Raw genomic sequence first — 24,497 nt, forward strand, 5'->3', positions numbered from 1 at the left:
TCCAGAAATAGAAAATCGATCACTTTCTGAAAGGTAGGACCTGCGGAGAAGTGAATCCAAAGCGACGGGAAGATAGACCCTGGGGGGAGGGGCCGGCTCCCGGCAAGCGGCGGAGCAACGGAGCACAAAATCGGGACTTTTAAAAGTCGGCTCCACTGGGAGACATCGCTCCAGAGGCTAAACCGGGGGGAAACCCAGGCGGGGTCAGCATAACCCCAGGTCCCGTGGGGTCACGGAAGGACCGGGGTTGTCTGAGGGCCGCGGAGCTCGCAGGTTTTGGAGCGGGGAAGCCAGTTACAGCGACAGAGCTGAGGACTGAGCTCTCAGCCCGGGGTTAGCTTGTGCCGGTCGCAGGCTGGGTGGGCTCGGAGCGCAGCCAGAGGCCACGGAGACGGAAGCGACCGGGCGCTTTTCTCCAGGCTCCAGCAATTGACTGCTTTCCTCAAGGCGCGACCGCAAGCCAGGGAGGCGGGGCAGTTGGGCGCTTTTCTCTAAGGGTGCACTGAGGAGCGGAACCCCAAGCTCTCGGCTCCTCCAGGCCGAGAGATTGGGAGGCCGCCATCTTCATTCCCATCCTCTGGAACTCTACAGAAAGCGCTCAGGGAACAAAAGCTCCCGAAAGCAAACCCGAGCGGATTACTTAGCCCGGCCCCTGGCAAGGGCGGTGCAATTCCGCCTACAGCAAAGACACTTGAGAATCACTACAACAGGCCCCTCCCCAGAAGATCAACAAGAAACCCATCCAAAACCAACTTCAGTCACCAAGAACAGCAGAATTCCACAGCAGGAGAAAGCAAATCTTATCTGGACAAAATGACAAGGTGGAAAAACTCACCTCAAAAAAAAAGAACAAGAGGCCATACCGAAGGCTGGAGACCTAATCAATATGGACATTGGTAACATGACAGATCTAGAGTTCAGAATGACAATTTTCAAGGTTCTAGCCGGGCTCGAAAAAGGCATAGAAGATACTAGAGAAACCCTCTCCGGAGAGATAAAAGCCCTTTCTGGAGAAATAAAAGAACTAAAATCTAACCAAGTTGAAATCAAAAAAGCTATTAATGAGGTGCAATCAAAAATGGAAGCTCTCACTGCTAGGATAAATGAGGCAGAAGAAAGAATTAGTGACATAGAAGACCAAATGACCGAGAATAAAGAAGCTGAGCAAAAGAGAGACAAACAAATACTGGACCACGAGGAGAGAATTCAAGAGATAAGCGACACCATAAGACAACACAACATTAGAATAATTGGAATTCCAGAAGAAGAAGAAAGAGAGAGGGGAGCAAAACGTATACTGGAGACAATTATTGGAGAGAATTTCCCTAATATGGCAAAGGGAACAAACATCAAAATCCAGGAAATGCTAAGAACACCCCTCAAAATCAACAAAAATAGGTCCACACCTTGTCACCTGATAGTAAAATTTACAAGTCTTAGCGACAAAGAGAAAATCCTGAAAGCAGCCCAGGAAAAGAAGTCTGTAACATACAAGGGTAAAAACATTAGATTGGCAGCGGACCTATCCACAGAGACCTGGCAGGCCAGAAAGAACTGGCATGATATATTCAGAGCACTAAACGAGAAAAACATGCAGCCAAGAATACTATATCCGGCTAGGCTATCATTGAAAATAGAAGGAGAGATAAAGAGCTTCCAGGACAAACAAAAGCTGAAAGAATTTGCAAACACCAAACCAGCTCTACAGGAAATATTGAAAGGGGTCCTCTAAGCAAAGAGAGACCCTAAAAGTAGTAGATCAGAAAGAAACAGAGACAATATACAGTAACAGTCACCTTACAGGCAAAACAATGGCACTAAATTCATATCTCTCAATAGTTACCCTGAATGTTAATGGGCTAAATGCCCCAATCAAAAGTATCAGAATGGATAAAAAAACAAAACCCATCAATATGCTGCCTACAAGAAACTCATTTTAGACCCGAAGACACCTCCAGATTTAAAGTGAGGGGGTGGAAAACAATGTACCATGCTAATGGACATCAGAAGAAAGCTGGGGTGGCAATCCTTCTATCAGATCAATTAGATTTTAAGCCAAAGACTATAATAAGAGATGAGGAAGGACACTATATCATACTCAAAGGGTCTGTCCAACAAGAAGACCTAACAATCTTAAATATCTATGCCCCTAACATGGGAGCAGCCAACTATATAAACCAATTAATAACAAAATCAAAGAAATACATTGACAGTAATACAATAATAGCAGGGGACTTTAGACTTTAACACTCCCCTCACTGAAATGGACAGATCATCTAAGCAAAAGATCAACAAGGAAATAAAGGCCTTAAATGACACACTGGACCAGATGGACATCACAGATATATTCAGAACATTCCATCCCAAAGCAACAGAATATACATTCTTCTCTAGTGCACATGGAACATTCTCCAGAATAGACCACATCTTGGGTCATAAATCCGGTCTCAATCGGTACCAAAAGATTGAGATCATTCCATGCATATTTTCAGACCACAATGCTCTGAAGCTAGAACTCAATCACAAGAGGAAATTTGGAAAGAACACAAATACATGGAGACTAAACAGCATCCTTGTAAAAAATGAATGGGTCAACCAGGAAATTAAAGAAGAATTGAAAAAATTCATGGAAACAAATAATGAAAACACAACGGTTCAAAATCTGTGGGACACAACAAAGGCAGTCCTGAGAGGAAAATATATAGCGGTGCAAGCCTTTCTCAAGAAACAAGAAAGGTCTCAAATACACAAGCTAACCCTACACCTAAAGGAGCTGGAGAGAGAACAACAAAGAAAGCCTAAACCCAGCAGAAGAAGAGAAATCATAAAGATCAGAGCAGAAATCAATGAAATAGAAACTAAAAAAACAATAGAACAAATCAACAAAACTAGGAGCTGGTTCTTTGAAAGAATTAATAAGATTGATTAGCCCCTGGCCAGACTTATCAAAAAGAAAAGAGAAAGGACGCAAATAAATAAAATCATGAATGAAAGAGGAGAGATCACAACCAACACCAAAGAAATACAAACAATTATAAGAACATACTACGAGCAACTCTACACCAACAAATTTGACAATCTGGAAGAAATGGATACATTTCTAGAGACATATAAACTACCACAACTGAACCAGGAAGAAATAGATAACCTAAACAGACCCATAATCAGTAAGGAGATTGAAACAGTCATCAAAAATCTCCAAACAAACAAAAGTCCAGGACCAGACCTCTTCCCAGGGGAATTCTACCAAACATTTAAAGAAGAATTAATTCTGGGGCGCCTGGGTGGCTCAGTGGGTTAAGCCTCTGCCTTCGGCTCAGGTCATGATCTCAGGGTCCTGGGATCGAGCCCCACATCGGGCTCTCTGCTCAGCAGGGAGCCTGCTTCCCCCTCTCTCTCTGCCTGCCCCTCTGCCTACTTGTGACCTCTCTCTGCCAAATAAATAAAATCCTTTAAAAAAAAAAAAAAAAAAAAAAAGAAGAATTAATTCCTATTCTCCTGAAACTGTTCCAAAAAATAGAAATGGAACTTCCAAACTCATTCTATGAGGCCAGCATCACCTTGATCCCAAAACCAGACAAGGATCCCACCAAAAAAGAGAATTACAGACCAATATCCTTGATGAACACAGATGCGAAAATTCTCACCAAAATACTGGCCAATAGAATCCAACAGTACATTAAAAGGATTATTCACCACGACCAAGTGGGATTTATTCCAGGGCTGCAAGGTTGGTTCAACATCCGCAAATCCATCAATGTGATACAATACATTAATAAAAGAAAGAGTAAGAACCATATGATACTCTCAATAGATGCTGAAAAAGCGTTTGACAAAGTGCAGCATCCCTTCCTGATTAAAACTCTTCAAAGTGTAGGGATAGAAGGCACATACCTCAATATTATCAAAGCCATCTATGAAAAACCCACCGCAAATATCATTCTCAATGGAGAAAAACTGAAAGCTTTTCCGCTAAGGTCGGGAACACGGCAGGGATGTCTGTGATCACCACTGCTGTTCAACATAGTACTAGAAGTCCTAGCCTCAGCAATCAGACAACAAAAAGAAATTAAAGGCATCCAAATTGGCAAAGAAGAAGTCAAACTATCACTCTTTGCAGATGATATGATACTATATGTGGAAAACCCAAAAGGCTCCACTCCAAAACTGCTAGAACTTGTACAGGAATTCAGTAAAGTGTCGGGATATAAAGTCAATGCACAGAAATCAGTCGCATTTCTTTACACTAACAACAAGACAGAAGAAAGAGAAATTGAGGAGTCAGTCCCATTTACAATCGCACCCAAAACCATAAGATACCTAGGAATAAATCTAACCAAAGAGGCAAAGAATCTATACTCAGAAAACTATAAAGTACTCATGAAAGAAATTGAGGAAGACACAAAGAAATGGAAAAATATTCCATGCTCATGAATTGGAAGAACAAATATTTTGAAAATGTCTATTCTACCTAAAGCAATCTACACATTTAATGCAATCCCTATCAAAATCCCATCCATTTTTTTAAAGAAATAGAACAAATAATCCTAAAATTTATATGGAACCAGAAAAGACCTCAAATAGCCAAAGGAATATTGAAAAAGAAAGCCAAAGTCGGTGGCATCACAATTCCAGACTTCAAGCTCTATTACAAAGCTGTCATCATCAAGACAGTATGGTACTGGCACAAAAACAGACATATAGACCAATGGAACAGAATAGAGAGCCCATAAATAGACCCTCAACTCTATGGTCAACTAATCTTCGACAAAGCAGGAAAGAATATCCAATGGAAAAAAGACAGCCTCTTCAACAAATGGTGCTGGGAAAATTGGACAGCCACATGCAGAAAAATGAAATTGGACTATTTCCTTACACCACACATGAAAATAGACTCAAAATGGATGAAGGACCTCAATGTGAGAAAGGAATCTATCAAAATCCTTGAGGAGAATGCAGGCAGCAACCTCTTTGACCTCAACCGCAGCAACTTCTTCCTAGGAACATTGCCAAAAGCAACAGAAGCAAGGGCAAAAATGAACTATTGGGATTTCATCAAGATCAAACGCTTTTGCACAGCAAAGGAAACAGTTAACAAAGCCAAAAGACAACTGATAGAATGGGAGAAGATATTTGCAAACGACATATCAGATAAAGGGCTAGTATCCAAAATCTATAAAGAGCTTATCAAACTCAATACCTAAAGAACAAATAATCCCGTCAAGAAATGGGCAGAGGACATGAATAGACATTTCTGCAAAGAAGACATCCAGATGGCCAACAGACACATGAAAAACTGCTCCACATCACTCGGCATCAGGGAAATACAAATCAAAACCACAATGAGATACCACCTCACACCAGTCAGAATGGCTAAAATTAACAAGTCAAGAAATGACAGATGCTGGCGAGGATGCGGAGAGAGGGGAACCCTCCTACGCTGTTGGTGGGAATGCAAGCTGGTGCAACCACTCTGGAAAACAGTGTGGAGGTTCCTCAAAAAAACTGAAAATAGAGCTACCCTACGACCCAGCAATTGCACTACTGGGTATATATCCTAAAGATGCAAACGTGGTGCTCCGAAGGGGCACGTGCACCCGAATGTTTATAGCAGCAATGTCCTCAATAGCCAAACTGTGGAAAGAGCCTAGATGTCCATCAACAGATGAATGGATAAAGAAGATGTGGTATATATACACAATGGAATACTATGCAGCCATCAAAAGACATGAAATCTTGCCATTTGCGATGACGTGGATGGAACTAGAGGGTATCATGCTTAGCGAAATAAGTCAGTCGGAGAAAGACAACTATCATATGATCTCTTTGATATGAGGAAGTGGAGATGCAAGGCGGGGGGGGGGTTGGGGGGAGGTAGGAAAAGAAAAAATGAAAAGATGGGATTGGGAGGGAGACAAACCATAAAAGACTCAATCTCAAAAAACAGACTGAGGGTTGCTGGGGGGAGGGGGGACGGGAGAGGGTGGTGGGGAAATGGACATTGGGGAGGGTATGTGCTATGATGAGTTCTGTGAAATGTGTAAACCTGGCGATTCACAGACCTGTACCCCTGGGGATAAAAATACATTATATGTTTATTAAAATAAAAAAAATAAAAAAAATAAAAAACTGGAACTTTTAGTAGTCTGCTCCACTGAGGGACGTCGCTCCAGAGGATAAGTGGGGAGTGGAACTCTTGTGGGGACAGTGGGGTCTCAGAAAGACCAGAGGTGTCTGAGTATAGAAGTGCTGCCAGGTATTGGAGCAGGGAAGCTGGCTGCAGAGATGGAGCCAAGGAGTGAGCTCTCAGCTCGGGATTACCTTAAACTATGATCCAAGGCACAGTCAGGTCCCTGCTCTGCAGGCAGGAACCCAATAAGCAGCAGATCTGGGGACACTCAACTTCCTCCTCCATGAGGAGTGGAGTGGGAGCACGTGGCAGGAATTGGCTGGGTTTGGAGACTCCAAACAGGGCCGTGCTCCAGAGACAGAAATGCTCAGTGACAGGGTGGGTGAACACAGAGTACAGCTGGAGACCAGGGAGATGGGAGGGACTGACTGCTTTTCTCTGAGAGCACACTGAGGAATGGGGCCCTGAGCTCTCCGCTTCTCTGGGCCAGAGATTGGGACGCCACCATTTTCATTATCCTCCTCCAAAGCTATATGGTAAGCTTTCAGGGAACAAAAAGCTCCCTAGAGCAAAACTGAGCAGATTGCTTATCCTGGCCCCTGGCAAGGGCGGTGCAATTCCTCCTCAGGCAAAGACATTTGAAAATTGCTGCGACAGGCCCTCCCCCAGAAGATCAGCAAGAACAGCCAGACAAGACCAAGTTCACTGATCAATGAGAAAGCAGAACTCCAGAGCTAGGGGAAAGCAACACATAGAATTCATGGCTTTTCCCCCATGATCCTTTAGTCTATCAAACTTAACTTTTTTAATTTTGTTTTTTCTTATTCTATTTTTAATGGTTTTTTAAATTTAATTTCTTTTCAGTGTAACAGAATTCATTGTTTATGCACCACATCCAGTGCTCCATGCAATATGTGCCCTCCATAATACCCACCACCAGGCTCTCCCAACCTCCCACCTCCCGCCCCTTCAAAACCCTCATATTGTTTTTCAGAGTCCATAGTCTCCCATGGTTCATCTCCCCCTCCAAATTGCCTCAACTCCCTTCTCCTCTCCATCTCCCCATGTCCTCCATTGTTATTTGTTATGCTCCACAAATAAGTGAAACCATATGATAATTGACTCTCTCTGCTTGACTTACTTCACTCAGCATAATCTCTTCCACTCCCGTCCATGTTGATACAAAAGTTAGGTATTCATCCTTTCTGATGAAGGCATAATACTCCATAGTGTATATGGACCAAATCTTCCTTATCCATTCGTCCGTTGAAGGGCATCTTGATTCTTTCCACAGTTTGGCGACCGTGGCCATTGCTGCTATGAACATAGGGGTACAGATGGACCCTCTTTTCACTACATCTGTATCTTTGGAGTAAATACCCAGTAGTGCAATTGCAGGGTCATAGGGAAGCTCTATTTTTAATTTCTTGAGGAATCTCCACACTGTTCTCCAAAGTGGCTGTACCAACTTGCATTCCCACCAACAGTGTAAGAGGGTTCCCCTTTCTCCACATCCTCTCCAACACATGTTGTTTCCTGTCTTGCTAATTTTGGCCATTCTAACTGGTGTAAGGTGGTCTCTCAATGTGGTTTTAATTTGAATCTCCCTGATGGCTAGTGATGATGAACATTTCTTCATGTGTTTGATAGCCATTCGTATGTCTTCATTGGAGAAGTGTCTGTTCATGTCTTCTGCCCATTTTTTGACATGATTATCTGTTTTGTGTGTGTTGAGTTTGAGAAGTTCTTTATAGATCCTGGATATCAGCCTTTTGTCTGTACTGTCATTTGCGAATATCTTCTCCCATTCTGTGGGTTGCCTCTTTGTTTTGTTGACTGTTTCCTTTGCTGTGCAGAAGTTTTTGATCTTGATGAAGTCCCAAAAGTTCATTTTCGCTTTTGTTTCCTTTGCCTTTGGAGACATATCTTAAAAGAAATTGCTGTGGCTGATATTGAAGAGGTTCCTGCCTATGTTCTCCTCTAGGATTCTGATGGATTCCTGTCTCACATTGAGGTCTTTTATCCATTTTGAGTTTATCTCTGTGTGTGGTGTAAGAGAATGGTCGAGTTTCATTCTTCTACATATAGCTGTCCAGTTTTCCCAGCACCATTTATTGAAGAGACAGTCTTTTTTCCACTATATATTTTTTCCTGCTTTGTCAAAGATTATTTGACCATAGAGTTGAGGGTCCATATATGGGCTCTCTACACTGTTCCACTGGTCTAAGTGTCTGTTTTTATGCCAGTACCATGCTGCCTTGGTGATCACAGCTTTGTAGTAAAGCTTGAAATCAGGTAACGTGATGCCGCCAGTTTTATTTTTGTTTTTCAACATTTCCTTAGCAATTCGGGGTCTCTTCTGATTACATACAAATTTTAGGATTATTTGCTCCAGTTCTTTGAAAAATACCGGTGGAATTTTGATTAAATGACATTTTTAAAAATTTTTCCCCTTTCCCATTCTAAAGTTTTTAAACTATTTTATCAATATCTTTTAAAAAATCTTTTTTAGTTTTCATTGTTATAGTCATATTTTATCCCTTCATTGTATTTAATCTTACTTTTCATATACATATAGATTTTTTTTCTTTAAAATTTGGGATACAATTTCTTCTAATAGATCAAGATATACCCTAGATCTAGTGCATAGCTTTGTTCTAGTCTCCAACTTGATCACATTCTTTCCTCTTTTCTCTTCCTCTTTTCTTTTTTCAACCAACTTCTTATCAATTCCTTTACTAGAATCCTTTTTAATTTTCAACTTTACAGCATTCCATCCCATCACAGTGTGTACCCTCATTTGTGTGTGCGTGTGTGTGTGTGTGTGTATTTTTTAATTTTCTTTAAAATTTTGGGAGGTAGTTCCTTCTAACAGACCAAAATACACCCAAAATCAAGTATGTGGCTCTGTTCTATTCACCAGTCATTCATCATTCATACACACACACACACACATTCTTCTTTTCTTCCCCCTTTTTTCTCCCACCAGTTTCGGGTCTCCTCTGATTTGGTAACTGTATATTTTTCTGGGGTTGTTGCTATCCTTTTAGTATTTTGTTCTCTCATCCATCTATTTTTATCTGGATAAAATGACAAGGCAGGAAAACTCATCTCAAAAAAAAAAAAGAACAAGAGGCAGTACTGATAGCTATGGACCTAATCAATACAGATATTAGTAATATGTCAGTACTAGAGTTCAGAATGGTGATTATCAAGGTGCTATCTAGCTGGGCTCGAAAAAAAGCATGGAAGATACCAGAGAATCCCTTTCTGGAGATATAAAAGCCCTTTCTGGAGACATTAAAGAACCAAAATCTAACCACGTTGAAATCAGAAAAGCTATTAATGAGATGCAATTAAAAAATGGAGTCTCTTATTGCTAGGATAAATGAGGCAGAGTAAGAGAGAATTAGTGATATAGAAGACCAAATGATGGGGAATAAAGAAGCTGAGAAAAAGAGAGATGAACAACTGGACCATGAAGGGAGAATTGGAGAGGTAAGTGATACCATAAGACAAAACAATATTAGAATAACTGGGATCCCAGAAGAAGAAAAAAGAGAGAGAGAAGCAGAAGGGTAGATTGCAGTGAATTATAGCAAATAATTTCCCTAATCTGGTGAAGGGAACAAGCATCAAAATCCAGGAGGCACAGAGAATCCCCCTCAAAATCAATAAAAATAGGTCCACAACCCACCATCTAATAGTAAAACTTACAAGTCTCAGTGACAAAGAGAAGATCCCGAAAGCAGCTCAGGACAAGAGGTCTATAAACATACAATGGTAGAAATATTAGATTGGCAGCAGACCTAGCCACAGAGACCTGGCAGGCCAGAAATGATATATTCAGAGCACTAAACAAGAAAAATATGCAGCTAAAAATACTATATCCAGCTAGGCTGTCACTGAAAATAGAAGAGGAGATAAAAAGCTTCCAGGACAAACAAAAACTACAAGAATTTGCAAACACCAAAACAACACTACAGGAAATATTGAAAGGGATCCTTTAAGCAAAGAGAAAGCCTAAAAGAAACAGACCAGAAAGGAACAGAGACAATATACGGTAACAGTCACCTTATAGGCAATACAATGGCACTAGGTTCATATCTTTCAATAGTTGCCCTGAATGTATATGGGCTAAATGCCCCTGATCAAAAGACACAGGGTTATCAGAATGGATAAAAAAACAAGACCCATGGATACGCTGTCTGCAAGAAACTCATTTTAGACCCAAAGACACCTCCAGATTGAAAGTGAGGGATGGAAAACAATTTACCATGCTAATGGACATCAATAGAAAGCTGGAGAGGTAGTCTTTATATTAGATGAATTAGATTTTAAGCCAAAGACTATAGTAAGAGATGAGGAAGGACACTGTATCATAATTAGAGGGTCTGTCCAACAAGAAGATCTAACAATTTTAAATATCTATGCCCCTCACATGGAAGCAGCCAATTATACAAACCAATTAATAACAAACTCAAAGAAACACATCAACAATAATACAGTAACACTGGGGACTTTAACACCTACCTCACTGAAATGGACAGATCATCTAAGCAAAAGGTCAACAAGAAAATAAAGGCTTTAAATGACACACTAGACCAGATGGACACCACAGATTTATTTAGAACATTCCATCCCAAAGCAAGAGAATAGACATTCTTCTCACAGGCACATGGAACATTCTCCAGAATGTATCACATCCTGAGTCACAAATCAGGTCTCAACCGGTACCAAAAGATTGGGATCATTCCCTGCATATTTTCAGACTACAATGCTTTGAAGCTAGAGTTCAACCACAAGAGGAAAGTTGGAAAGAACTCAAATACATGGAGGCTAAAGAGCATCCTACTAAACAACGAATGGGTCAACCAGGAAATTAAAGAAGAATTTTAAAAATTCATAGAAACAAGTGAAAATGAAAACACAACTGTTCAAAATCTTTGGGACATAGCAAAGGCAGTCCTGAGAGGAAAGTATGTAGCAATACAAGCCTTTCTCAAGAAACAAGAAAGGTCTCAAGTACACAAGCTAACCCTACACCTAAAGGAGCTGGAGAAAGAATGGTAAAGAAAGCCTAAGCCCAGCAGGAGAAGGAGAAATAATAAAGATCAGAGCAGAAATCAATGAAATAGAAACCAAAAGAACAGGAGAACAGATCAACAAAACTAGGAGCTGGTTCTTTGAAAGAATTATTAAGATTGATAAACTCCCTGGCCAGGCTTATCAAAAAGAAAAGAGAAAGGACCCAAATTAATAAAATCATGAATGAAAGAGGAGAGATCACAACCAACACCAAAGAAATACAAACAATTGTAAGAACATATTATGAGCAACTATATGCCAGCAAATTTGACAATCTGGAAGAAATGGATGCATTCCTAGAGACATATAAACTACCACCACTGAACCAAGAAGAAAAAAAACAAACAAACCTGAACAGACCCATAACCAGTAAGGAGATTGAAGCACTCATCAAAAATCTCCCAACAAACAAGAGCCCAGGGCCAGACAGCTTCCCAGGGCAATTCTACTAAACATTTAAAGAAGAGCTAATACCTATTCTCCTGAAATTATTCCAAAAAAACAGAAATGGAAGGAAAACTTCCAAACTCATTTTATGAGGCCAGCATTACTTTGATCCCAAAACCAGACAAGGATCTCATCAAAAAGAATTACAGACCAATATCCTTGATGAACACGGATGCAAAAATTCTCACCAAAATACTAGCCAATAGGATCCAACAGTACATTAAAAGGATTATTCACCATGACCAAGTGGGATTTTTTCCTGGGCTGTAAGGTTGGTTCAACATCCACAAATCAATCAATGTGATACAATACATTAATAAAAGAAAGAACAAGAACCATATGATACTCTCAGTAGATGCCAAGAAAGCATCCTTTCTTGATCAAAACTCTTCAAAGTGTAGGGATAGAGGGTACATACCTCAATATCATTAAAGCCATCTATAGAAAACCCATTGCAAATATCATTCTCAATAGGGATAAACTGAGAGCTTTTCCCCCTAAGGTCAGGAACATGGCTGGGCTGTCCATTATCACCACTGCCATTCAACATAGTACTAAAAGTTCTAGCTTCAGCAATATGACAACAAAAAGAAATAAAAGGCATCCGAATTGGCAAAGAAGTCAAACTCTCACTCTCTGCAGATGATTTGATACTTTATGTGGAAAACCCTAAAGACTTCACTCCAAAACTGCTAGAACTCATATAGGAATTCAGTAAAGTATCAGGATATAAAATCAATGCACAGAAATCAGTTGCATTTTTATACACCAACAGCAAGACAGAAGAAAGAGAAATTAAGGAGTCGATCCCATTTACAACTGCACCCAAAACCATAAGATACCTAAGAATAAACCTAATCGAAGAGGCAAAGAATCTGTATTCAGAAAACTATTAATGTACTCAGGAAAGAAATTGAGGAAGACACAAAGAAATGGGAAAACATTCCATGCTCATGGAAGAACAAATATTGTGTAAATGTCTATGCTACCTATAGCAATCTACACATTTAATGCAATCCCTATCAAAATACCATTGATATTTTTCAAAGAAACAGAACAAATAATCCTAAAATTTATACAGAACCAGAAAAGACTCCAAATAGCCAGAGAAATGTCAAAAAAGAAAACGCAAGTTGGTGGCATAACCATTCCAGACTTCAAGCTCTATTACAAAGCTGTAATCATCAAGACAGTATGGTACTGGCACAAAAACAGACACTTGGATCAATGGAACAGAATAGAGAGCCCAGAAATGGACTTTCAACTCTATGGTCAACTAGTCTTTGACAAAGCAGGAAAGAATCTCCAATGGAAAAAATGTCACGTCAACAAATGATGTTGGGAAAATTGGACATGTGCAGAAGAATGAAACTGGACCATTTCCTTACACCATACACAAAATTAGACTCAAAATGGATGAAAGACCTCAATGCAAGACAGGAATCCATCAAAATTCTAGAAGAGAACACAGGCAGCAACCTCTTCGACTTCAACCACAGCAACTTCATCCTAGAAATATCACCAAAGGCAAGGGAAAAAAGGGCAAAAATGAACTATTGGGACTTCATCAAGATCAAAAGCTTTTGCACAGCAAAGGAAACAATCAACAAAACCAAAAGACAACTGACACAATGGGAGAAGATATTTGCAAACGACCTGTCAGATAAAGGGCTAGTATCCAAAATCCATAAAGAACTTATCAAACTCAACACCCAAAGAACAAATAATCCGATCAAGAAATGGGCAGAAGATGCGAACAGACATTTCTGCAAAGAAGACATCCAGATGGCCAACAGACACATGAAAAAGTGCTCCACATCACTCAGTATCAGGGAAATACAAATCAAAACCACAATGAGATACCACCTCACACCAGTCAGAATGGCTAAAATTAACAAGTCAGGAAATGGCAAGCTGGTACAGTCACTCTGGAGAACAGCATGGAGGTTCCTCAAAAAGTTGAAAATAGAGCTACCCTATGACTCAGCAATCACACTACTGAGTATTTACCCTAATGATAAAAATGTAGTGATCTGAAGGGGCATGTGCAACTGAATGTTTCTAGCAGCAATGTCCACAATAGTGAAACTATGGAAAGAACCTAGATGTCCATCAACACGTGAAGGGATAAAGAAGATGTGATATATATATATATATACACACACACACAATGGAATACTATGCAGCCATCAAAAGATATGAAATCTTGCCATTTACAACGATGTGGATGGATCTAGAGGGTATTATGCTAAGTAAAATAAGTCAATCAGAGAAAGGCAATTATCATATGATCTCTCTGAGGAATTTGAGAGGCAGAGTGGGAGGTCATGGGGGTAGGGAGGGAAAAAATGAAAGAAGATGGGATTGGGAGGGAGACAAACCATAAGAGGCTCTTAATCTCATGAAACAAACAGAGTTGCTGGGAGGTAGGGTGGTAGGGATAGAGTGACTGAGTTATGAACATTGTGGAGGATATTTGCTATGGTGAGTGCTGTGAAATGTGTAAGCCTGTTGATTCAGAGACCTGTACCCCTGGGGCAAATAATATATTATATGTTAATTAAAAAAAAAGAGTGAATAAATAAAAATAAATGAAATATAGATGTATATCTACTCTCATGAAGTATAAGCCTTACTGCAGTTATATGTGCCCTGAAATATTAGCAAATGATAATAGCATATTCATATAATTTATAGAGATACAGATAAATATAAGTAGAGAAATAAAATTGTGGACCATTGCTCAATTTGCTTAACTTTGGGAGATATCCATTCCTATCCCTGGTCTAGAGACTAGACTGGTAAGATATGCTGGGAATTGGAAGTTTTCCAGGATACAAAAGACAATGGTGTAATTTCCTTCTCATTCTAATCTCTCTCTAATAATAGCAAAAGTAGAACCGTCCAAAGAGCTTCTGTATCACGGTTTTGTTGTTGTTGTTGTTGTCGTAACAGAACAATTTTTGACTCTATAAAGAAGCCAGAAGTCATTCCTAAGTGCCTTGACCAATTCTTGAATTGGATCCAATTGGATAATGAAATTTAAGCTTTCTCTAAACATCTGGAAGCCAGTTTCTCCAGGGAACCAAATTTCCCACTGGGCTGAATGAGACCTTCCACCTGCTGAAGAAGGCAGAGCCATTCCCCTGGTGGAGTAGAGCCTGGGACAATTAAAATTGTATACCTCTTCCCAAATTTCCCCTACCTTGAACTTTTCAAATCAAATTCGAATTGGAATCTGGGTAAACATAAGAGGAAAGTGGCTCCCAAATGGCCAGGAGGGATGGTGCAAGAGGACTTTTGTAGGATGTTCTGGTTATTAGTGAAGATGCAGCTCTGCTTTGCATTCCTGAGAAATGTTTTGTTGTTTTTTTGTCTTGGACTTTCTTTGTATATAAAGCAGGTACTCATTTCCTTCTTGTTCTCCCAGGCTCTGACATCAGTCCGGGCAATTCCTCAATGGGGAACCTAGACCACTGGCTCTTGTTTAGGGCCTCTGGGAGGCTGTTTTCACAATTGTTTGGCACAGAGACACTTAGGAAAGCACAAATGGGTCACCGTTGTCTTATCAAGGCAACCATGGAATGACCCTACTGCCTGTTTAGCAGCATAGGCAGCTAAGTCCATTTCTCCATCCTACAGTCAAAAGGCTGGAGTAGAAATCCTTATTTTACTCACAAAAAGGGAGCACTTGCTCGGCACTGCAGAGATTTTGAGGTCCTACAATGCTGTGTTTGAATTCTGGCTCATCTCCTGCTAACAGTGTAAGTATGGCTTCAGAGCATTGCCTTCCCATGCCTTGGAGTTCTCATCTGTTCATCTGGGTCAATACTCTTATTCCTCTTAAGCAAATCTGGAGCAAATGCATGGCATGAGGTAGCCCTTTAACAAACAGTAGTTATACTTCCCTTTTCTCCTATCTTATGGAGTAGTTAGAAAGATTAAAGTAAGGATAGAAATGTTCTTAACCTTTAAAGGTAGTATTGTTGTTATTAGTACTATTATTATTTGGTTGTGATTTCTTTCCCTAAGTTTTCTCTGAGGCCTCCTGAGTCTATAACCCTTTGTCATAATGGAAAGGGCCTTTTCTACCTCTTCTCAGATGGGGGATGGTGGTGATGGAAGGAGTTGATTAGTAAATCATCAAATATTAACAGCTAAAATAGAAGCCTAGTTCATTAATCTGGGTTTCAGAAAAGCAGAAAGCAAGAAGGAGTTAATTATACAATGATTTTATTACAGAAAGTGATTATGAGATAAAATGGGGCAAAGGTGGGAGATTTGGGAGAGCTATCAGACTGCCATGCAAGTCTAGTTACTTGGTGAAAAGGAGAGAGATTGGGTGGAAGCATCCCAGAATGCTATGTGGGTTAAGGGAGGTTCTACAAGGTTTGGGGGAGTCTTTGCCAAAGCTGGGTGTCAGTGGAGTTCTGTTTCCCAGAAATGTCTGCCTTAGTACTCCTGTCACTCTTAGGCCATGGCTAAGAGAAACCCATAAAAGGCATGGCCTCAATGCAAATGCAGGGATGGCTTTCAAAATGGCACAGCTTGGCCGTTGCTCAACTGCATCCCTGTACTGGAGACCTGTTAGGTGAATTCTCTTGACTGTCACAGGTCAGCGTCCTGCACACCCTCCTACCCTCCTTGGGATAGTTTCAGAATTAAATGTGAAGGGAGGCAGTCTTCCCTTTTCTTGTATGAATTGAAGGCAAACACGAAATTAATGTTGTGCTAAAAAATCTCTCCCCGCGTCCTACCAGAATGACCAAAATCCCACCATTGGGAATTTATCTCTAAAGGTCTTCAGAGTCTTCTTAGGAAAGGATTAATTTAATAGCTTCCAAGATAAAGAGCTTATTCAACTGAACACCAGGTCAAGAAGGGAGAGTGGGTGAAGGGGTGACAGTAGTGGGGGTGGTATTGGAGGGTGGGTGGGGTACAGTCATGTGGAGCAAGAGCCCTGGATGAGCCCTAAAAAGACAACTGCAAACTTCAATGATTTTCCCAAAAGAGCGTCAGCCTGAGCATTTGATCTTCACCAAAAAGACATGACTTTGACAGGGGAAGAAGTATGCTTTTAACACCTAAGAAGGTGCCCATGCATTCACTGCAGTGGCCTTCCAGGAACACCTTCAGGTTGGTGAAGTTTGGGAAGGCTTCCCAGGGTGGCACAAAGTTTCCAAGAGCTTATGTGTGTCCTTTGGCTCCCTGAGCACATTGACCGGCAAATGTGGACCCACAGTTTTGAGCTCCTCAGTCCATTCACTGGCCAAACAACTGTGTTCTCCTGCAAGTGCCACAGAGTCAAGTTGGATACTTGGGCTCCTAGGGCTGGAGCATGTATCAGTTGTTGGCTTGACCTGAATATCTGGTAGAGGGCAGACCTTAAAACACCCTGGAAACTTTCCCAGATATCCATTTCTCTTAGGGCCAAGAAGAAAACACAAGTGATCTATTTTGAACTTATTAATAACTGTCACATTTCGGTTAGGGCAACGGAAAAGCCAGTTTGGGGGCTTGGTACTTTGAATTAGCTATCATAAGACAGGATGCCAGGATGTCCTAAAGCCATGACTGTGAAATAAGACTGTACTTCAGAATATCCAGCTCTTACTACTGGAGAGTCCCATTAAGGAAGTGGGCTGGGGAACCTCTTCTGTAAAAGCCTTCCTCACCTCCCTCAACCATTCCGATGTCTCATCATATATATTATCAGCCAAAAGCCCAGTCCCAAATAGCCCCAGTAGTCACTGAATTGTGCTTACTCAGACTTCTTCTTGACTTGAATTAAACCCTTTTGGGAACAAACTGGGGGTATAACCAATGAAATAACATAAGATACAGCTGATTTCCATGCATCAAAGTAGAGTGGGTCCCCTGGAAACAGAGTCTGAGATGGAAATTAGCATGCGGGGCTATCAGGGAAAGCTCCTGAGAAAAGCACCTGTGGAAGGGAGTGGAAGAAGTCTGGACTGGGCAGAGGGAGATGCCAGCTGTGACGAAATCCCAGTGCAAGCTCCAGGGGACCTAACAGGGAGCTCCAGAGCTGGCATGGTCCTCTGAAGTTGTCCTGAGTTGGGACAGGGGGCTGGGCCTTTACACCATTATGTCAGTCATCGAATTGAATGTGGGCTTCCATGCAGAGGTATGACCTTTGGCAAAGCAGTTTTCATCAGAAAAGACAATGCCCAAAATAGGCTGACAGCTGATGGCTGCCTTCTTTGAGTAATCCCAGCACTTGGAGAAGTCCTTTATTCTGCCCAGGGGAATCTGGGCAGAAGGGCACAGCACCTACCACAGTGGGGTTAAACTTTAGAGGGGATTCATTTCTTTTTAGGCTAGGATGAAATTCAGCATCTCTGGCCCTCCATAAACTCACTATTAGTATGAGCTCCTGGATACCAAAGAATAGTCAGGAGGGTACCATTTCCAATCTAAGAAACCTGAAGTGAACAAATTACGCATGGTAAGAAAGTATGACACTGGACTGGGCATTTGACTCTAGATTTGACAGAAGAGGAAGGCGAGAGACAAGAAGGAAGAGGTGAGAATACTTGGTTGCTGTGGTGTGCTAATGAGAACAAAATTGTATACACAACACCCATGTGGGCCAATGAGGTTTATTCCTCTGTTCATGATTAACTCAGGTTAAGTATGCATTAGCAGATAATCTGAGGCAAGAGATGATATCAATTCCCTGACTTGTATCATTAAAAAAAAGTGCTTTACTACAACCACCCCTTCCCCCTTCCCCCAATAAAACACACCCCTAACCCCACACCATATCCACAGAGAATTGGGCTCCTAATAGCATAAAATTTCTGATTCATCATGAGGAGGCTTATTATGGCAGAAAATAATGCCACCAAGGCTGAATCCAAGATATTTGTGCTGATTTTATAAGCCTCTGCTAAGTTTCACAGTGGATAGATTCCCCTAATCCCTCAGTAATTATTAGAGATGTCTAGGAAAAAAACCCTACCACATTCTTTTGATGAGAATGATTGTTTGGTATTCCTATTTATTTATTCACTTGTAATGAGCAGGAGACACTTGGTGAGCCTGTTCTGTTCCTCTATCAGATTCCTTTACGCATAAATTATTTGAGGGTAAGATTTGTGCTCAAAGAATAATGAGGTAAACAGGAGCAAAGGGAATAATTTAAAAGCAATTCATAACAAGGAAGTGATCACATACATTCCAAGACCCCGAAGAACCTCATCCTGTTGCTCTGTTTTGTTTGAAGTCAAGTCAAAGGAGAATTTAATCCCAGGGACCATTTCTCCAATGAAACCCCAAAATGCTTTTCGTTTTAACCATTTCACAGCCTGAGACCTGACTGCTGAGAAACAGTTTGCACTTCTGTTAAGATCATTTTGGCTTACTTTTATTTTCTGAATTAATTCATTGGGTGTTTTTTTTTTTTTTCCTAAAAGTTTCTTCTTGGAGAAAGAGTGTTCATCATTAATCAAAACTATGTTTGATTTGCCAAACGTTTTTAAACATTTTACAAAAACTTAAAGAGAGCCAGGCTTGGAATGTAATTCATGTGCAAAGACCTCTGATTAAGCCAAAAAAGCATTACTTACACAATGAACAAGTAACTTTGTGACTAGAATTGCAAACAGAAACACAATTTCCTAATGGCTTGTTCCTGAAGTCAGACCTCATTCCTTTTACCTGGTCACTAATCAGGGGCATCAGGGAAATGAGAGAGAGATAATATATCTGAATTTCATTTAGAAATTTGACAAGATTTCTTATGGTATCCAAATAAATTTAATATAGAAAATTATGTTCTGGATAATCGATGGCAGCTGGAAGGAAGGTCTTTAGAACCATACTGCAGTCTTTTATTTTTTCAATACTATATTATAACTAAAACATGAATAATAAAATATGAATAATAACCTATGTTAAGAGAGAGTGAGTTCTACAGCTCTAAATACCACCTAGAAACCTATGGGCTCCAAACTTATGTCTCTAACTTGCATTCTGATTTCCATATCCATCGACTAGACACCTCTGCCTGATGCACAAAAACCCAACATGGCTGTAGCCAAACTTATCATCTCTACTCCATCCTTCAACTGCTTCACCTCCAAAACTCTTAATAGAGGCTTCACGTAATTTTTAAAGCTAGAATCCTTGGAGGCTTCCTTGACCCACCCTTTATTTTAATCTCACACCTAAATATATAATTGATCACCAAATCTCATTGACTCCGTTTCCTTAATGCCTATTTATAAAAAGGAAAAAAAAGGAAAAAAAAAAAAAACACTGAAGAAAAGGGGAAACAATGGAGTACTGCCCTTGAGTCAAAACCAAATTAAACTAAAAATCCAACTTCCAAGGTAAAGAAGGCAGATGTAGAGAGCTTCAGTCAATGCTGAGTGCATCATGATTCCATAGTTTAATTGGCCTCAAAAAGTTTTAATGTGACCTGAGGCTGTATTAATTAAATTACAGTGTTCAGAAGACAAGAGGGGATAATTCTGCTGTGCTCTACACTCCCAGATCACAATTATATTCATTTCTTGGTGGCACATTTTAATGTAAAAATAGATACAATGATAGTCAGAAGAGGGGAGAGAATGTTGAAGGGACTCTAAGCCATGTCATATTAGGGATGTTTGTAGGGAATAGGAAGCTCTTCCATGGAGAGGGGAACTCTTGAGATGGCTGTGACGGCTGTGACAGTTTACTAAAAGATGATATATAGAGCAGTGATCCCCAACTCTACCCCACAGACGAAGGCTAGACTGACTGTAAGAATGTTCTGGCATACATCTATGGATTCTTCAGTCCCACTGCCAAGAGATTCTTATTCAGGTGCCCTGGAGGGAACTCTCCCTCCCTAAATTTGTACATTTTAAGAGCCCCCTTAGTGATTTTAACATACAGCTAGGGATGTGGAACCCCCATGTAAATGAGAAATCAGATTTTCTCAGCATGCAGCCAAGAGCCAATGGAAAGGAGACAGGTCTTTGCAGACTATTAGGAGATGTATTTTAAAACACAAAAGAGTGAGGAGATTCAATGGGCTGTCTTGAGACGAAGGAAGGGAGTGCTGAGTCATTGGGAGTTTCAAGTGGGGCTCCATGAATAATTTGTAAGCATGGAATCTAAAAGGTTTGTGCAATAACAGTTGCTGGACTTTGTGATTTTGAAGATTCTATGGTATCTGTCAAAAGAAATAAGTGCCTATGGATAGATACAAAGCAGCTTTAAAGATAAATATCTCATTTTGTTCTATTATGTTTAGAGTACAAAATGCCCAGCTGTAGCAGAGGTTGTCAGCATCCCACCCATAGCCCCTTGAGTCTTACTGCAGTGCATACTGGCCCAACTTCCATCAGCACCTCTTTACCTGAGGTCTTTCACTGGCCTCCAGAGCCACTCTGCTTGCATCCATAGCAGGCCAGATATGAAAGGAATTAACTACCTACTGTCCCCCAGAAATCCTTGATCAATGATCAGCAGGAGATGGTGTATACATATCCCAGCTCCCTTGCTCCATAGGTGGGTTAACTCTAGGGGGCATGTTTTATACTCCTGGAGTTCCCAAGTGGAATGAATCTCCAGTTTCTCACAACAGTAATTATACTGACTGCCTTTCCTTCCCTTTATCCCTTCTCCACTCCCCTACTCATACTTCTTTAGTAGGGCTCATTTCACAAATAAATTGCTTGTACTCAAAGCCTTGTCTTAGGGTCTGCCTCTGGGAGAACACAAACGAAGACTCCAATTATTGCCAACTAAGCAGAAAATAATTACCTAATAAATCAAAGTTTGATGAAATCAGGATTAAAACAGCATCTATGTAAAAAGTATTTTTTAAAACTTGGCAATTTGACAGCACTTGTAGGCCAGAAGGGTATCAATAGGCACAGCTAAATTAGAGGGTCTAAATGCCCTTGGCTTCCAGATCACTGGCTATTGAACATTGCTGCTCATTGATCTCAGCTGCACCCACCTCTTTGGGCCTACATTCTGCCACCTGTCCTTCACTCTTGGTGTTTCAGACACTACTTATAATTCCCCCAACACACCTTCCTATTCCATACCTCTGCATCTTTGACTTTTCTATTTGCTACTGTCCTAGAAATTTCTATTCATCCTTTAAAAACATATTAAAGCTGTCTTTTCATCCAGGAATCCTCTTCCCTCATTCCCCTATATCAATGGAGTCATTCCCCACTCTGCTTATTTCTGTTTTCTAGTATAGAATGCTACAGTTACCAATGAACTGAGTATTTAAGATTGAAAATGACTTAAACTGGAGGGCACAGAAATCTGCCCTGGCTTTCTCTTGCACTCACTGCCAGGGAACATGGTTTTTAATGTTCTGCATCATTTTTAATGATAATTCATTTGTATATTATCTTTCCTTTGTTTCTTTGTTCTACAGCTAGCTGAGTTGGAATGCAACCATTAACCAAGTGTGCAGAACTTAATTCAGGAGAAAGCACCTTGAAAGTGACAAAATATTATTTAGTAACTTCACACAATCTTTATAATAAAAGTAAAATGTTTATGCTATCACCGTAACTGAGAAGAGCAGGATACAAAATTTTGTGTGCATCATAAATTAAAAAATTGTGAGTTTGAAAAACATGGAAGGAAATCCATTTAATGATAATGCAGTGAATCTGGGGTATGAGACTCTGGTGATTATTTTTCTGCTTCTCTCTACTTTTTGTGTTTTCTAAGTTTTCAATAACAAGCAGGTTGCAGAAAATAACAATGACACCTTTTTCACCTGTAAGGAATGCTTTCCAACAGATCAATCACCATGGAAGAAATGTTATAAGTTATTAAAGAATTATCTACAAACCATGTCAAGAGGCCAGAAGGCTTTATCGATAAATTCCTTCAAATGCTGCAGGAACTATATCACATCATTCTGCTGCCACCTAATTTGTTCCAGAGCACAGGAAAAGCTGAAAAGCTAGTTTTGGTTTTTAATGAAGGAAGCATGACCCTGAAACACAAACTTGATGAATACACAGACACAAACATACACACATACACAAACACACACGAACACCCTACCTATAGATCAATGACACTAATCAATGTAGGCAGAAAAATACTAGATAAAACACTACTCAATTAAATTCAATAGCATCTAAAAGAATTGTACTCTACAATTAGAAAACTACCCTAGGAATGAAGCACTGATTTAGTATTAGAAAAACTACCACTGTAATGAAAAACATCAATAGGGCAAAGGAGAAAAGCCACCTCACAGTAGGCACTGAACAAGGAGTAGGCAAAATTTTAAAAGTATCTTTCAAAGGAGGGGCGCCCAGGTGGCTCAGTGGGTAAGCCTCTGCCTTCGGCTCAGGTCATGATCTCGGGGTCCTGGGATCGAGCCCTGCATCCAGCTCTCTGCTCAGCAGGGAGCCTGCTTCCCCCTCTCCCTCTGCCTGCCTCTCTGCCTACTTGTGATCTCTCTCTCTCTGTCAAATAAGTAAATAAATATCTTTAAAAAAAATTTTTTTTTAAGTATATTTCAAAAGACAGGGGGGAAAAAGGTCCTTAATATGATCATTGATCACTGCACCTAGCTATATAAAATGTTGTGTAATGTGCTCTGAAATAATTCTGACTTGGGTTTAAATTCTGGCTCTACCGTTTTCTGCCTGTGAGACTTTCAGCAAATTATTTAGTCTTTCTGCCTCAGTTCTGTCTATAAAATGGGCACAATAATTTCTTACCTGATAGCGTTGGTGCGAGCATAATTAAAGTGGTTCATATTAAGCGCATAGTATAGCACTTGGAATTTAGTCATATTCAAAAAATGTTCTAGTAAAATGGTATAGCAAATTCCATGATAATGATTATAAGTCATAGTAGTGACTGGAGTGAAACTGATGTACTTTCAAATTTACTTGTGGAGATTCTCCTCCGCTACACCTCAAATACACATGCCTGGGGGTCTTCTCCCAGGTGATTCTAACATATATCAAAATGTCAAAATCTCTAAATGAGAGATACTCCTTATAAAATTAGAAATAACAGAAGAATATAAAATATCACCAAATTGTTGACTATTGTTCTGAAAGATCTAGGTAATACAAGAGTCTTGAATCAGATGTGAGATATGTAACTATAGATAAGTGAGATAAATTTGTTATTTTCAGATAGCCTTTTATTAAACATAGAACATTTAAGACAATCAAAACATTTCCCCAGGACCAGCCCTCTTAGAATCAAGAAGAGAGTTCAGGATAGTGGTCAGACATAAGATGGATGTAGAAAAACAGACTTTTCAGCAATATCTATCTAGACTATATGGTGGGAAAAATCCATACATAATAATGCTAAACATACAAAACACCTAGAAACAACCTTATGAGAATTGTGATCTACATGAAAAGTCATGTACTTGGTGATATAAAAGATGAGTTCAATATATGGAGAAACATACAATAGTTCTAGAAAGGGGGGGTTGAATATCATAATTTGAGAAGCACTCCAGATTAGGCTTAATGTTTTCCCAGTAAAAATACTACTGAATTTTATTTTTAATGAAATGATTTGAATTCTACTTGAAGACTAAATGCAAGAGAATGAACAGCCTGGAGCTTGGCATATAGCAGGTGCTTAATAAATGCTAAGTTTCTCTTGCTGCTTAGCAAAATTCTGATGCCTCAGTTGATCGTGACTGCCCCTCCTTTGATTCCTCTAATTATTATTCTTTTGCCAATTACTGCATGATCTTTGGCAGGTCTACTTTACCTAGAATTTTTAGTTAGTTTACATTATTAGGTCTTTAATTATTCTCTCCCAAATGGATTGTAGACTCCCTGAAGTCAAGGACTAG

The sequence above is a fragment of the Martes martes genome (genome assembly GCF_963455335.1).
Source record: "Martes martes genome assembly, chromosome: 7".
Classification (NCBI taxonomy): domain Eukaryota; kingdom Metazoa; phylum Chordata; class Mammalia; order Carnivora; family Mustelidae; genus Martes; species Martes martes.